This window comes from Saimiri boliviensis, chromosome 9 (genome assembly GCF_048565385.1).
Source record: "Saimiri boliviensis isolate mSaiBol1 chromosome 9, mSaiBol1.pri, whole genome shotgun sequence".
Lineage (NCBI taxonomy): Eukaryota > Metazoa > Chordata > Mammalia > Primates > Cebidae > Saimiri > Saimiri boliviensis.
In genome coordinates, this window is record NC_133457.1 from 60,540,662 (window position 1) to 60,558,647 (window position 17,986).

The following is a 17,986-nucleotide window of genomic DNA, read 5'->3' on the forward strand; positions in this document are numbered from 1 at the left end:
TTGTGATTCTCTAATAAACAATGATGAATATTTTTTCATGTCCTTAGTTTTCATCCATATATCTTCTTTGGTGAAGATTTTGTATCTTTTTTCTCCATTTTTAAAGGGCATTTTGTTTTCTTATTGTTGAAATTTTGCAGTTCTTTATGTAAATCCTTTATCAGATATGTAATTTCTGTTTTTTTTTTAAGCCTTTGGCCTGTTTTTTCTCTCTGAACAATGTTTTTAGAAGACCAGAAGTTCTTAATTTTACTGAAGTTCAGTATATCAGTTTTTCTTTCATGTTATTTGCCTGTTTTATATAGAGAGAAATTTTTGCTGAACTCAGAGTTGAAGAAAATTTCTTCTATGGTTTACTCTAAAAGTTAAACATTTGGGGGGTTTTTATTTAGGTTTATAACACAATTTTAATTATTTTTGGCATAAAGTGTAATACATAGATTGCAATTCATTTATGTAGAATAGGGGTGTTCATTTATTCCAACATCATTTGTTGAAAAGACTCTCAGTTTTCCATTGAATTGCTTTTACAACTTTATAGAAAAGTAATTGATTACATATATGGCTCTATTTTGGGATTCTATTCTGTTCCATTCATTTGTATGTTCAGTACTCAAATGTAATAAATATAATAAAAATACAGGAATAGGAAGAAAAGGGAATGAAAAGAGAAATAAATGTATAAGCATACATCATTCCTGGCAAAAATAAACATTATTTAATGAAAGTTCGTGTTCAGTTAAAAGAGTATGTACATCTGTTTATTAGATCATCATCATCAAAACTCAATCCTTTTGAGTTTTCTATCACAAATGTGAAATTATTGAATTAGTTTTGTCCTCCTGTGCTGCTCTAAAATCCAACCTACCTAAATGTAAAGTAGACCACAAATGTGTGTGTGTGTGTGTGTGTGTGTGTGTGTGTGTGTGTGTGAGTGTGCATGCACATGTATGTTTTTTCTCTTCTATTTCTACTTTTGTTCTCTGCAATGGTTGATGAGGATACTAATGTCCGCTGTCTGTCCCACAACATACGTTCTCCCTTTCTTCCAAAATACTAAATTCATGGCTAGACATATACTTATTCAGAAAAAAAAGCTGTATTTTCTTGAAGCCCTTGCAGCTTTGTCTGCCAATGTGATTATGTTATTACCAATGGGATTTAGAATATCATATGGCATATTTGGAAAACTTTTAAATTAAATTAAATTTAGGTTTTTTTTTTTTATTGTTTCTTAAAGAAAACTTGCATGCACTCTGTATGTAATTTCTTCTTTTGCTTTTAACTTTTTTCCAGTGATTAGAACAAGCATATAAGCTTACAAGTTTGAAGATGAACAACCCCATTCACCCACCCACAGTGTTGAAAGGAACTGACAGAATTTCATACAATAAAGCTCACATTCCCACTGTAGGCAGCATTTAAGTAAGGATGACTCAACATAAATCGTGTTTAATCTTTTGCCAATTAAGTTTTCTCTGTTATTTACAAAGGCATTGCCGTCATTTATCTGACAGCACTCCTGGTTTTCCCTCCCCGCTAAACCTGACCATTGTCTTCCCCATGTTTATAAATCACAACACCACATTGCTCTTGGTTTAGATAACAAAACTTGGAGTTCTCTTTGACTCTTCTCTTCCTCACCCCAATCCTATCAATGAGCAAATGGTGTCTTTCGTACTTTTACAGTATTTACAGAAATCACTTTCTCATTATTTGGTCCAAACCATCATCCACTATCCCTGTGGATTGCTGCAACTGACCCACTAGCTTCCCTTCTTCCACCCCAATCCTCTTCATTCGGTTCTTATCAGAGCAACCAGGGGGAGACTATTCTAAATAAGATGTATCACTTCATTCTCTGTTCAAATCCTGCCGAGGGTTCTTTCTTGTCCAGAGTCAACTCCAAAGTCCTTACTCAGTCCTTGGAGGCCTCACAGTTTCTTATCTCCAGATACCTTTCTCTGTCTTCTCCTCTCTTCTGCCTTATCTTATTTCCACCCTCTCTGGTCTGCAGGTTGTTTTTCCTAACAGATATTCTCCCTTAGACAGATACCCTCACAGTTGACTCTCTCCCTGCATCCAGGCCTCTCCTTAAATGTAAACTCACCTGGGAGGAGGTTTTATTCCCACTTATATAAAATATTACCCCTTCCAATACTTTATGTCCTCCATACTCTGTTTTATATATTTTATGTCACTTAATCTCACAGACACTATTAAAAAAAATTCAGATATTGCCTCCTTCCCTCACAAAGTCTGGGGCTTGGTTGCTTTGTTTTGTTCACTGATATCTCTAATGCCCCTCAAGAAATACCTGTTGAATGAATGTATAAATTAATGAGAAAAAGAGGATGGGAAGTGTACCTTCAAATCACGACTATTACTTGCTACCCATAAGATAATAACTCACTGACCTTGGGTCCTTACTTTAATCTTCTCTTGAGTGGGCATAATAATATATAACTGAGGATATTCATGTGAAGATTAAATAAAATTATCCCATTAAACATCCCACACAAGGCCCTTCACAAAAATGGACTCAATATGAGTTTGATAAATCACCAAATTAAAAAAAAAAATGCAACCAAAGTCATCTAGTGATCTTGAGGGAAAGTACCTTGTAAGATTTTTCAGGCTAATGACATAAATAAATTCAGATAATCTCCAAGCATTAAATGGAATTTACAGTGCCTTAACTCAATTTTCCAAAGCATTAAATATCCATAATTAAGAAATATCTGTGTTCTTTATGCCTTGTAAAAAATGTCATTTATTATAAACTTGAAACATTTGGGAGAATGTTTGGGAACCTTTCTGACTTTTGACTAACGCCCTGAGAACAATCTTGGGGTAGAAAGAGATCGGCACTTCTCATACTTTGTTTCCCAGGAAAGGCTGCTGTCATTGCCAACACGCAGAGAGTACCCTTCTGTAGCTCTGCTGATATGAAGCATGCCTCCTTTGAGAGTGCAATGAGCCCAGGCCTGAGTTCCTTTCTCACCAGAATTACCCTGAGTCATATTCGTTTGGTAACCTTTCTGCCATCTGTGATTTATGTGCCAGCCTTCCACTCCTAGGGCAGAGTTTTCCTCCTCACCTTGCTCAAACTCTTCTGGTTTTCCTGTAGTGTCCCTAACTTCCATGCTTTTCTTCCTTTCCAAGATTTTCCATTGTGCCTAAAGGAATTCACTTTTCCCTTTCACTTCTTGAAATTTCCCTTCTCCTTCTGGCTGATATATATACATTTATTTATAAATAAATGATAATTTATTGACATATATTATAAATTATAATTGTATAATCTATAAAATCATAGATTATGAAATTATAAATGTAGACTTAAAGCAGTTAGGTTGGAATCTCTTATTAATGCGATTTAACAAAACGTTGTCCAATGATGAAAATTTTCTGTGTCTGTGCTGTTCAACGTGGTCTGCACTAGCTCTATGCAAATATTTAGGATAGGGGTCCTCAACCCCTTGGCTGTGGACTGGTACCTGTCCCTGGCCTGTGGCCTGAGAGGAAACAGGCAGCACAGCAGGAGGTGAGAGGCCAGAGCAAGCATTATCAACTGAGCTCTGCCTCCTGTTAGACCAGCAGCAGCCTTAGATTCTGACAGGAGTGTGAGCCCTATTGTGAACTGCTCATGTGAGGGGTCCATGTTGCATGATTCCTTAAGAACCCAATGTCTGACAATCTGAAGTGCAAGTTTCATCCTGAAATCATCCCCTCACCCTGCTGTGGAAAAATTGCCTTCCAGGAAACCAGTCCCTGGTGCAAAAGGCTGGGGACCACTGATGTGAGACTTTAAATATGTTTAGTGTAACTGAGGAACTGATCGTTTTATTTTTTATTAATTTAGATTAAATAGTCACACATGGCTAGGGGCTACTATATTTAACGTCATAGTTCTAGTACCTTTCTTTTCCACCCTCAAATGAAAAACTGCTTATGATTCTAGAGATATTACTCTCAACTCTTTACCTTCTGACTAATTCCATTCATCAATTGAACATACCAATTTAATTCTCTGTTTTCTGTTTTTTTGTCTCAAGCCCCACCATTACAGTGGAAAACTTCAACCTGTATACATGTAACCTATGTTCAACCCCTGAAGCTCCAATATTTAATATTCTTACTTCAAATGTATTATACTCTACTCCATAGGCTCTCACATAGGAAATACCAAATTTAAACCATGTTGTCTTTTGACCACCGTAGCTGAGAGAAGTGTTAAATAATATCTTGTGTGGTGATATGCAATCTACTAAAAATTATCCCCTGCTACAGCAGTTAGGATTCAGTGCTTTTCCATGCGAAGCATCATCAGCCACCTGGTCTATAATCTTGTAGCACTTACTACACCTCCAATATAATACACTGTAGCACTTAGTAGCTCTTATTGTAACTATCTCTTGATTTCTCTATATTCCCACTAGAACTTGCAGGGAAAATTTTTCTCATTTACATACTCCTACCCAGCACTTTAGATGGACTAAAAAAGACTCTTAAAAGACACATAAAAGACTCTTCAGTAAAGGAGTGAATAAAGGAGTAAATTAAGGAATGAACTCATTTTATTGGCTGATGCAGCGAGTCAAAATACTTTATAAGATCCCTGACAACTACTCTACACTCACAGAAATTATAAACAGTGATCTGAATAGAGAAATAGGTTTCAGAATAGAGAAATCGTTTCCTGGTAATCACACAGAGCCCAGACAGATCACAAATGCATTAGGATAGTCTCATCCTGATGAGGATTTGCATTTCTAGCTAGAATCTAATCCATCTAGCACTTTAATTTCGTAGGCGATAATAATTTCATCACAAATTTGGAGCCACATAGAGTTCTTAAGTTTCACAGCTCTTATTGGACAGAAATAACACTTCAGGGTGTTTTTTTTTTTTTTTTTTTTTTTTTGGTTGACTTTTGTTTGAATGATTGCTTTTTTTTTTTAATTTTGAGACTGAGTTTTGCTCTTGTTGTCTAATGCAATGGCACAATCTGGGCTCATCGCAACCTCTGCCTCTTGGGTTCAAGTGATTCTCCTGTTTCAACCTCCCTAGTAGCTGAGATTACAGGCATGCGCCACCACACCTGGCTAATTTTGTATTTTTAGTAGAGATGGGGTTTCTCCATTTTGCTTAGGCTGGTTTAGAACTCCCAACCTCAGGTGATCCCCCTGCCTTGGCCTCCCAAAGTGCTGGGAATACAGGTATGAGCCACTGCTCCCAGCCTTTTCTTTTCTTTTTCTTTTTCTTTTCTTCTTTGAGAAGGAGTGTCCTTCTGTCACCCAGGCTGGAGTGCAGTGGTGCGATCTCAGCTCACTGCAACCTCCACCTCCAGGGGTCAAGAGATTCTCTGGCTTCAGTCTCCTGAGTTACTGGGACTACAGGCACACACCACCATGCTCAGGTAATTTTTGTATTTTTAGTACAAACAGGTTTCACAGAAAATAATTTTAAAATTCATATGGAACCACAAAAGAACCCAAATAGCCAAAGCAAGATTTTGCAAAAAGAACAATGCTGGAGGCATCACACTAACTGAATTTAAAATATACTAAAAAGTTTAGCAAACAAAACAACATGGTACTGGCATAAAACAGACACACAGACCAATGTCACGGAATAGAGAACCCCAAAAATTCATCTATGTATTTATAGTCAACTGATTTTCAACCAAGTTTCCAAGAACACATATTGGGGAAATAATGGTATCTTCAATAAAAGTGCTAGGAAAACCAGGTAGTCACAGGCAGAAGACTAAAACTGGATCCCCATCTTTCACCATATGTAAAAATCAAATCAGAATGAGTTGACTTAATGTAAGACCCAAAACTATGAAACTACTGGAAGGAAAGATAGGTGAAATTGCTTCATGAAATTCAATTGGGCAAGCATTTTTATATAAGACCTCAAAGCACAGCAAAAAAGCAAAAAGTAGACAAATGAAATTACATCCAACTAAAAAGCTGTTGCACAGCTGGAAACAATAAAGTGAAGAGATAACCTACAGAATAGGAGAAAGTATTTTCAAACTATGAATCTGATAAATGTCAATGTCCAGAATAAATAAGAAACTTGATCAACTCAATAGAACACATAAAAAAATGTAACTCAATTTAAAAATCAGTGAAAGATCTAAATAGACGTTTTTCAAAAGAAGGCATACAAATAATCAATAGATACACGATAAAATTTTCAACATCAGTAATCATTGGAAATTCAAATCAAACCACAATAAAATGCTACCTCGTCCCAGTTAGAATGGCTGTTACCAAAAAGACAAAAACAATAAATGCTGGTGAAGACGCAGAGAAAAGGAAACTTTTATACACTGCAAGTAGCAATGCAAATTAGTACAGCCATTTTGAAACGCAGTATAGCAGTTCCTGAGAAAAGTTAAAAATAGAACTACCATATGATCCAGCAATCCTATTTCTGGGTATATATCCAAAGAAATGCAATCAGTACATTGAAGACACATCTGTATTACTGTATTTATTGCAGTGATATTCACAATGGCCACAATATAGAATCACTTTAAGGTTCATCCACAAATGAATGGCTACAGAATATTTGGTGTGTGTATACACCACACCCACACACACACACACACACACACACACACCCCTCAAAATGGACTATCATTCAGCCATAAAAACAGAATGAAATCCTGTCATGTATGGCAACATATATGAACCTGGAGGACATTATGTTAAGCAAAAGAAGCCAGGTACAGAAAGAAAAACACCATAGGATCTCATTCATTTGTATAATTTAAAAAGTTTATTTCATGAAGTAGACAGTAGAATAGTGGTTACAGAAGCTGAAGAAGGGGGAGAAGATGTGGTACTGGGGAGACTGGTCAATGAGTGCAAAGTTATAGTTAGGAAGAATAGGTTCTGGTGTTCTATGACACAGCAGGGTGACTATAGCAAATATTAATGTGGTATATATTTTGAGATTGCTAGAAAAGATTGTGAAGTTTGTCACCACAAAGAAATGATAAATATTTAAAGTGATAGATATGGTAATGCCCTTATTTAATCATTATATGATGTTTACATGCATCAAAATGTCATACTGTACACCATAAATATGTACAATTATTATGTGTCAATGATAAAATGATTAATGGGAAACTAAGCATCTTTATTACAAATAAGTTTAAATATATTATGTAGTGAATATCAAAAAGTTTGAATTTTTATATATACTTTGATCAGTGGAACTTCAAAGAAATATAAGTAACACAATCTTATCAAATAGGAATGAGTCAATTTTGTCTGTAGCTAATTTGATCTTCCTAATTTCAAATAATAATAAACATAGTTCAGTCTTAGGGAGCTATGTGTAAGAAGATATACAGTTGACCCTCGAACATGTGAAGGTTGGGGGTGCCACCTTCTGCACAATTGCACATCCATGTTCAACATTTGACAATCCCAAAACTTAATTACTAATAGTCTATTGTTAACCAAAAGCCTTACTAATAAAATAAGCAGTTGCTAACACATAGTTTCCATGTTATATGTATTATATACTCTGTTCTTACATAAAGTAAGCTAGAAAAAAATGTTTAAAAAAACATGAGAAAGAAAATGTCTTAACCATTTTTTGAGTGAAAGTGGAGCATCATAAAGGCTTTCATTCTTCTTGTCCTCATGTTGAGTAAACTAAGGAGGGGGAGGAAGAGGACTTGGTCTTTCTGTCTCAGAAGTGACAGAGGAGGGGGAGTTGGAATGGGAGGCAGGAGAGGCAGGTACACTGGTGTAACTAACAGAAATTCCTCGTAATTTCTGTCTAACATTTCTGGTTTTCCATTTCTTTAAAAATGTTTCTAAATGATATCAATCCTTCTTACACCAGTTGCTTTAGTTTTAGTGCCTGTATCATAGAAGTGCTCATGTCATAAAAGAAGTCAAAGCAGTCTTGGACAATCAAAACCCTCCTGCCAGATTGTCTAACATCAATTTGTTTTCCAGCATGGCTTCTTCTACATCTTCTTCCTCATTGTCAAATACTGGTTTGGAAGCGCTCATTTCCATCAACTAATCTGTTAATTCCTCTGCTGTGGTGTCTATTAGCTTTTGAATTTCTCCAAGATCACCTCAGCTTTTTTTTTTTTTTTTTTAAATTTTTCCCATATCCACAATCTCTTTCATGATTTCTTTGACTGGCTCTGTTTTAAATCCTGTGAATTCATTCACAACATCTGCACACAGTTTTCTTCAGCAGGAATTCATGGTTTGGTACTTGATAGGTTTAATAGCTTTTTCTATAATAATGATAACATTTTCAATGGTGTAATTCTTCCAGACTTTCATGATTTCCTCTCTATGGGAGTCGTCCTTCATAGTGTTGATAGTTCCCATAGCATGTTGTGTGTAATGAGCTTTAAAGGTCATTATGACTCCCTAGACTATAGGTGTAATTAGAGACATTATATTTAGGGGCAAGCAGATCACTTCAATACCATTGCTGTTTAACTCATGGGGTTCTGAGTTGTTGGGGTTGTCGTTCAAAATCCAAAGAACTTTAAAAGGTAGTCCCTCCCTGGTATGGAACTTCCTGACTACTTCAGGGACAAAATATCAATGAAACCAATCTAGAAAACAAGTTCTTATTGTCCAGGTTTTCTTGTTGTACAAAGAAAGTACTGGCAGCTACAGTTCATCTTGGGGGTTAGCAGCTTTATAGATAAAAGCAGTCCTGATCATAAACTCAATTGCATTTACATGAAACAGTAGAGTTAGCCTATCCCTTCCTGCCTTAATTCTGGGTGCTTGGTCTCTTTCTTACTTATAAATATTATTTCTGACATTTTTTCCAGAATAAGGCACTTTTATCTGCATTAAAAACTTGTTCAGGTAGATATCCTTTATCATCAATCATTTTGTTAATGGGATCTGGGAACTTGTCTTCAACCTCTTAGTCAGCAGAAGCTTCTTCTCCTGTTATCTTAACATTTTTTTTTTTAAAGCTAAATCTATTTCTAAAATTGTTAAACCATCCTTTGCTGGCATTACATCATCCAGCTTTAGAGCCCTACCTTCTTTTTGCTTTCAGTTTTTGTGTAATGACTTTTCTTTTTCTTTTTTTCTTTTTTTTTTTTTTTGAGACGGAGTTTCGCTCTTGTTACCCAGGCTGGAGTGCAATGGCGCGATCTCGGCTCACCGCAACCTCCGCCTCCCGGGTTCAGGCAATTCTCCTGCCCCAGCCTCCTGAGTAGCTGGGATTACAGGCACGAGCCACCATGCCCAGCTAATTTTTGTATTTTTAGTAGAGACGGGGTTTCACTGTGTTGACCAGGATGGTCTCGATCTCTCGACCTCGTGATCCACCCGCCTCGGCCTCCCAAAGTGCTGGGATTACAGGCTGAGCCACCGCGCCCGGCCGACTTTTCTTTTTCTTAAATCTAGAGTCTATAAGTAGGTCTCTCTTAAAGCAATCCTGCATCCACAAAAAAGTTGCACTTTCAATAAAAAGGTATTTTAGGAAAAGCGCATTTACTTCTGTTGGCATAAATGTAGCAATGAGTACACATTTTTTAACAGTGGTCCTTGTGCTGGATTTATGATTTATGGTTGAAATGTGGTCAATCATAGCTGTAAATCTCAATGTATCATATCTATTAAGTAATTTAACTTTTTTCTTGTCATGTCATGACCTTCCTCTGCTTCTTGAGAGCATTTCCAGCATCACTAGTGGCACTTTATATGGGACCTATGGTTTTCAATGTTTATAATATTATATTAAATATGATGAAAAGTTATGATATTACATTAAAGATTATGAAAATACACTAGAACTGCAAGAGATCACTTTTAACTGAGATACACAATTTACTGGAAAGATGAACTGCTCATATAGAGATCAGAGTCAGAGGGCATTTTATGCTGACACTTGCAACATTTGAGCTGTCTGCAGTTGCCACGGGGGGTGTCTATGATATTATTAAGGTAGTATAGTGAATTTTATGCATTTACAATTTAATACTGAGTCTTTCCATTTGTTTACATTTATCTTAATGGTAAATGACACCCTTTACGGTCTGTGTTTGTGTGCAGAAGTTTTGATAAGTTTTAACTTTTTGTAATAGGTTTGCCTATAGTTTGTGGTAGTAGATGATAAAATGAATAATGTCTACATATTTTTTTGTAGGCATAACATACCCAAACTGTTCTTCATTTCTTTCAGTATTTATAGGCTACATGATTCATCTATGAGTTTTTTCAAATTGTTACAAATCTCTAAAAAATGTTTCAATATATTGATTTTAAAAAATGTACACACAAGTGGGCTACTGCTATTTAAGCCCAAGTTACTCAAGGGTCAACTGTATATACACGTATATATAATGCATATATATATGTGTGTGTGTGTGTGTGTGTGTGTGTGTGTGTGTAGAGACAGTTTATGCTTATTAAATATATCACATATATATTTTACTTATTATTTTCCAAATCTACAAAAGAGTTCATATGTCCAGACAATGTGACCTATTTGCAGGTCACATTGAATTTGGAACTGTCAAGCTATTGAGCATACAGATCTCTATACAAATTGCACAAAAGTGGCTCCGAAAGGAAAAGATAAATCAATTCTATAACTTGCCCAAATCTGAGAGAAAGAAAAAAGTTCCAATGTACTTTAACAGTAACACATGCTTTGGCGCATGAAATCTGCCACAGATTTTACAAGTGACTGAAGAATTTTGATCTTTGGTTTTCTCTTCATTGAAATCATCTTGGTAATATCCACTCACAAGGGCAATTGTAAAGATTAAGTCATCTGGTATAGGTAAAGCTGTCAGCACACCGCTTCACATAGATACACTGCTCTGTTAATGGTAAGTGTAACTGCTGGTGTTATCAGTATTATCATGAGCACCACTGTCATTACTAATATTAAGATTATTTATAGCTTTCCATGTAGGTTGCTATTCTCTTCTCTGGAATTTTATTCCTTCTTAGTAAAACAACTTTAGCTAATGCAGTATGGCTATATTCAGAGATGCCTGCATATGCTTTGCTAAGACCTGAAGTTGGTGTCTATGATGCTGGCAATGATTGAAAAAAGGACAAGAACCCACTTCACTCAGTAATACTTCATAACACAGTCTCAGAGAGGACAATTTCCTCCACCATGACAGTTTCATTATTACAGCTTTCATCTCAACAGGTGGAATAAACACAACCTTCATAAGAAGTGCTCCAGATAGGCTAGCAAGTATTACACTGATTTCTGACACAGGAAATGCTGGAATTATGAATGTAATATTGTCTTGTTTGTTTTGTGCCTTGGAAAGCCAGCTAGAATATTGAATATAAAGTTGTGTTGTAGAAATGTAAATCAGTTGTTAAACTATATTAATAAGAAGTAGTCTCTTCTTTCATTATCTAGCTCCTGTTCTCTTTTTCTTTGTCATGTAAACATTTAGGTTACAGATGAAGTGTTCCTTGCATTAATGTACATGTGACTTCTGGATGAGATTAGAAATCATATTGCTGTTTTAAGATATTCACATGAATACATTTAGGGGAAATGCTTCTATGTTTTAATACTAAGGAAAACCTTGCATTAAAGTTAAAACAAAAACAATCAAAATTATTTTTCCTTAGTCTAATTTCCTCACATTATCAACCCCGTTATTCAGATATTTTTTTTTTTTTTTTTTTTTTGAGAGAATCTCACTCTAATCCCCCAGGCTGGAGTTCAGTGGCATGATCTCAGCTCACTGCAACCTCCGCCTCCTGGGTTCAGTCAAATATCATACTTCAGCCTCCTGAGTAGCCAGGATTACAGGCCCCTGCCACCATACCTGGTCCATTTTTGTATTTTTAGTAAAGATGGGGATTCACCATGTTGGCCAGTCTGGTCACAAACTCCTCACCTCAGAGTGATCTGCCACCTCGGCCTCTCAAAGTGCTGGGATTGCAGGTGTGAACCAGCATGCCCAACCTTAGATACACTATTAAAAGTAAAGTGGACCATTTTATGAATATGCATTGCTGCAGTACCTATATCATATTTATTACATGGTTAATCTTTGAGCTTTTTCTTGAATCTGCTTGGGTTCATATTCTGCCTTATCTTAAATACATTATTGAACTTCTTTGTGCTCCACTCATTCAACAGATGTTTTGTGACCCTCAACCATGGGCTGTGCACCATTCAAACACAACATTCAACAAAAGAGATAACAATTGTAAGCAAATAATGCTTATACATTAGTGGAAAGGATCAATAAATTATTTAAAAATGTGTTTCAGGTGGTGTGTCATCATCAGGGTTCTCCAGAGAAACTAAACCAATTTATACATATTGGTTATATACACATGCACATATGTGTGGATATATAGACACATACACACACACACATATATATATATATATATATATATATATATATATATATACATATACATATATGCATGTATATAGAGAAATATTTCAAGGAATTGGCTCACAAGTTTGCAGAGAGTTTGGCAGGGAGTCAGTCTTTCATTGATCTTTAACTGATTGAGGCACACTCATCTTATGGAGAATAATATTTTTACTTAAGAAACAATGATTGGAACATGTATCTCATCTAAAAAAAAAAACCTCTTCACAAAAATATCCAGATGTACTTGACCCAATATATCGGTATTGTGACCTAGCCAAGTTAACACATAAAAATTAACCCTTACCAGTCTATTTATTGTCTACTTGGCATCCATACACATTTCCTTAGACCATACATTATCTCTTATTTAAGACAATAACACAGTTATGCTTCCAGTTAAGGTGATAAAACTATCTTGCCTGCAACTAATGCATGAATCCTACGAGGGGATTGAAAGTTTTTGGGTAATGATCATTATTCTCCTTGACATTCAGAGTAACTTAAAGACTATTACATAAAATCACTACGTGTTATGATACATGATAACAGACTAGGAGAGAGAAGAAAATGCAAGAGTTGCCTGCCACACACAGACACACATACACACACACACAAATATATTTGTGATGAAATAAGGGAGGAATACTCATAAATACTAATGATAATTACAGTTCTAATTTCTGTAACTGATGACATCTTCCTGCATACTTGTTATTTATAACTAGTTTATTCTACTGCTCATTCTCTATTATCTTTACTATCAGCAAGTAATTCAACTGGTTCTGGCTCTTTACCCAGTGGGTTGACCTAAACCTTTATTCTTAAAGGGTCTGGGCTTTAAAATTTTCCCTGAATTTATTAGTTGTAGTTTCCCATTGACTAATAACAGGGCATGGTATGACTAAGAGACACCCTAAGTGATCTTCTGGATTTCAGACATATTTATTCTTAGCTCCATTGTGAGTAGCAGTCCAATTTTCCCTTGGTAATTAGGATAAATTATCCCAGCCAGTGCTGTAACCCCCTTCTCTCCCTGTTGATTAAAGGAATGAGTAGCACAAAGTAGACAGATGGCTGTCTTAATGTCCAATTCAATGAAGTCATTGCTTCTTCCAGTAGAAGCATTCTTCCCTTTGGAATTAAAATTTCTAGGTCAATAGAACATAAGTTTGCAGTGACGGGATGGAAAATTTTGCTAGTGAATTACCAGGAGTAATAGTGAGTTGTGCCACTCTCCTTTGTACCCACTGAATATTCTGTGAATCCTGACTATGGGAGAAACAATACCATTCGTTAGATGCTGATTCAGATTATATACAGCTTCCTGAAGAGCCTTGCCCAAACCCTGCATGGTTATTTCCACTTAGCTGGCACTGTAACTGAATCTTCCAAGGACATGAAGCCATTCCGGCATTCTATCAAGCCAAGTACTTCAGGATGGTGTAGAACATACTAACACACTAGTACATGTCATGATCATGGGCTCATTGCTGCATTTCACTTGCTGGGAAATGAGTCTCTTGATCAGAATAAAGCTGCATAAAATATCATGATAATGGATAATGCATTCTATAATTCATGGATGATAGTTTTGGCAGAAGCAATGAAGGCAGTGAAGGCAAATATTTATTCAGAATAAGTGTCTATTCCAGTAAGAATAAAACACAGCCTCTTCCATGATGGAAGTGGACCACCAGGCAACCAGATCTACCATTTAGCTGCCTGACCACTCTTGGGAATGCTGCTATATTGGAGACTCAGTGTTAGTTTCTGCTACTGGATGATGGACACTCAGCAGTGGCCATAGACAAGTAAGACTTGTTGAATAGACGTCGACCTTGCTGAGTCTATGTATAGCGTCTGTTCCTTCTGTACATGCTGAATAGGTAAGTTGAATGGGGATTTAATATGAATCAGAAATCTGTACATTCTTCAAGTCCTTGATGATGAAACTAAACTCTGCAAACCTTTCAGGATTGTGGCATCTCTCTTCGTTTACTATTTCCCTAGTTAGAGATAATTCTAGCAGCCTCCAGTTGGCCTTTTCTACCATATAATAGCTTTTATTCTATATTATAGAGGGTAATCTGCTTTAATCAATGTTTACAGATTTGTGTGTTTATTTTATCTTCAAAATACCTTTTATAGAAATATCTAGAATAGCATCAGTAAATATCTTGTATCATGGCCTTACCAAGTTGACACCACATAAAATTATCATTACACAGTGATACAAAATGAGGCCTCTTCATAATTTTAAACAAGACAAAAACAGTGTTAATGTACCACCCAGGAAATGCCAAGCATATTCTTTCTTGACTAAAACAAGGGACTGCTACATTTTTTTTTTTCTGAGATGGAGTCTTGCTCTATTATCCAGATTGGAGTGCAGGGGTGCTCACTGCAACCTCCACCTTCCAGTTTCAAGCAGTTCTCCTGCCTCAGCCTCCTGAGTAGCTTGGATTACAAGCACCCACCACCTTGCCTGGCTAATTTTGTACTTTTAGTAGACAATGGGGTTTCACTATATTGGCCAGGCTGGTCTCAAACTCCTGACCTCAGAGGATCTACCCTCCTTGGCCTCCCAAAATGCAGAGATTACAGGTGTGAGCCACTGCACACAGCTGTGACTAGTACTTCTTTCCCAGTTACAACTTTATCTTCATCCTCTGTCTCTCTAAATAAGATTAATTGAGACACTCAATCATAAAATTGTTCCCACTTTCGGAAAGCATCCAATCTAGAAGAAATCCCCATTCCCTTAGACCCACACTCAAGTCAACCAACCAAATTCCATATATCACACAATTCCCCATGGTAAATGGTGTCTCTCTCCTCTGCAGAGAGTAGTAAACCAGTTTGTTCAACTGTAGGTATTCTCTTGATGGTCTTTGGCTAGAAGGCATTGACATGAGTAACATGTGAAGTCAATCCACATATCTGATGGCTTGAAAATGAAAAATATATCAAATTATAATCTGTGATTTACAAATAGTACTCTGCAGTCTGTTTGAGAAAATGTAACAAAAGTGTGATGAGAAAAGGCTAGTGAAGATAATAGGTCTAACATTCCATGCCTAAGCATGTATATTTTATCCAAGGAAAAAGGGAGCAATAAAGAATGTTATGAAGAAACACATAGAATTTTAGAAGGATCACAGTAGAAACAATAGGACATATGATGTTAGTTACTTTCCATTCGTATTATGTTGGCCACTTCAGGACTAGTTACTATATCTCAAACGTGGAGGACATTACTTCAGTTTTTATAGTAAGTAGCTGTGCCCAGACAGAAGACTAGTGCTCAGTCCCATCCATATGTCTAAAATTGAGACCAAGAGGAAGCAGATGAGGCCACGTGAGTTGATCGTATACTATCGTTTCTTCTTCCAGAGAATAAAAAATGAATCAGTTAGAAAACTTCCATACATTCTGTAATGATGAAATATCAAGTTATTGGAAGAAAAGGGATAGATTTTAATTTAAACAAAGAAATTGGAGCTCTAAAACATAAGAGAGTGAACTTTCTAGAAACATTTTTAAATGTTTTTTTCAAATCCCAGGCCCTGCCATTGATCTACTCATTCTTTGCAAATGGCCTTGTTATTTTATCAAATTCCCTTTGTTGCAATTGAGTATTATTGTTCCTTCACCACCTCTCTGCTGTTACAGAGATTAAGAACTATCACTATGTCTTCAACAGCATCTTTTTGTACCTTCCTTTGTCCATGACAAATCATTTATTTCTCATCCCTTTTCTCTTGAATTTTTAATATGTCCATATTTGAAATAATAGAACCAAATAAGTGGTCAGGGAAGAGTTACTACTATCACTGAGAATTTTTATAGCCAAGAGAAAGTCTCAAATGGTCAATGACAATCCTAGAAATCAACATATCTGTAATTTTTACAATAATAACTTACAATTTTAAATGACAATAAAATATCAGATTTGTTTCAAATGGTTTGCATTCAGTGTTTCAATAATTATAGCTATCAATATATTTTTAGATTAAACCTTTTTATTTTATAGCTAAGGAGCTTAGATTCCTAATATTGAAAAAATTAAAGGCAACATAAGGATCATGTAAACGTTGCATGAAATTCCATTTAAGTTCAATTCTTCATTATTAATATTACTAAAACATCAAGGAATAAACACCTGCATTTCAAGTTACAGTACATAGAATCACTGCATACAATTACAGAATTATCTGTAAGAAGTTTAAAAAGGGAATAGGTGAGGTGTGGAGGAGAAACAATAAGAAAATTAGATATTTTTGGCTAAAGAGGCAGGATAATATATGTTGAAGGATGTAGAAGTGAACCATGTCATTCTGGCTGCCTCATATCTCAGGAGGACCTGGGTTTTAATATAAAAGTTTTCCAGTTTCCCAGATTACCTGCTAAAACATGGAAGACTACAGGCAACTCGTTTAACATCTCTGAGACTGAGTCTTGTCATCTGGAAAATAGGGTGATCACAATAACTACTTCAAATAATTGTTGCCACATTTTCATTTAGAAAATATGTGTGATGATCATCCTATTATTAGAAAGAACTAACTATACCAGCATGTTGCTGGACTAACAAAATGAAATTCAATATTTGAAAAATCCCAAGTAAAACCACTGGCATGCATAAGAAAAGGCACATTTCTAAACTAATACTTCCAAATTAATAATTGTCTTATAAAAGAATTATTGCTCTTTAAACAAACAGAAAATCATTCAGAGTATCTAATGAGTGAAGTGTAGAAAGTTTGCTACACATAACTTATTAAATTAATTATATTTCCATCAGCAAGAATTAAAAAATGAATTTCAGCAAAAGTATCATTATAATAACATCAAATGACTCAAGTGAATACATTTAATAGTTGTACAAGTCTTCTATCTAACTTTTAGTGTTTTCAAACTAAAATCATTATTAAGAAAAATTAAAAACATCAAAATTTCATGTTCATTGATGGCACAACTCAAAACTGTTATGATACAACTCTCCTCAAAATAATCTATAGATTTAATGCATATCAGTCAGTATCCCAGCAGAAACTTATTCAAAATCAATACATTAATTCCAAAATGCAAAGTGGAATGCAAGAGATCAAAAATTTCCAAGGCGAACTTGCAAAAGTGGAACAAATTTAGAGCACTTACACTGCAGCCTATTACAAACTAATTAAAGCAACAGTTTTTACACTCTTTGTCGGTCTAATTCTCAGTCAACTTAAAAATCTGACCCAGCCTTTCGTGGGCCCCCAAATAATTTCAGGTACATAAATCTTATATTTTCCGTTGTAGCATTGATTACCCTTTGCATATTTTTATTAATTATTTGTAATATTTAAATATTTTAAAGGTAGAGGAAATATTATACATACCAGATCTCATTGACTATATTGAACAAATACTAATATGTATTAAGTAATATTGATTTTAGTATTAACATTATTTTCTAATAAACATTATTTACGTATAACCACTATACCTGTCCATATCTATGTGCACATATACAGGTGTGTATTTGTGTCTATATATATTAATGAGTAGAGTGTAAGGATGACATTAAACAGCCTACAA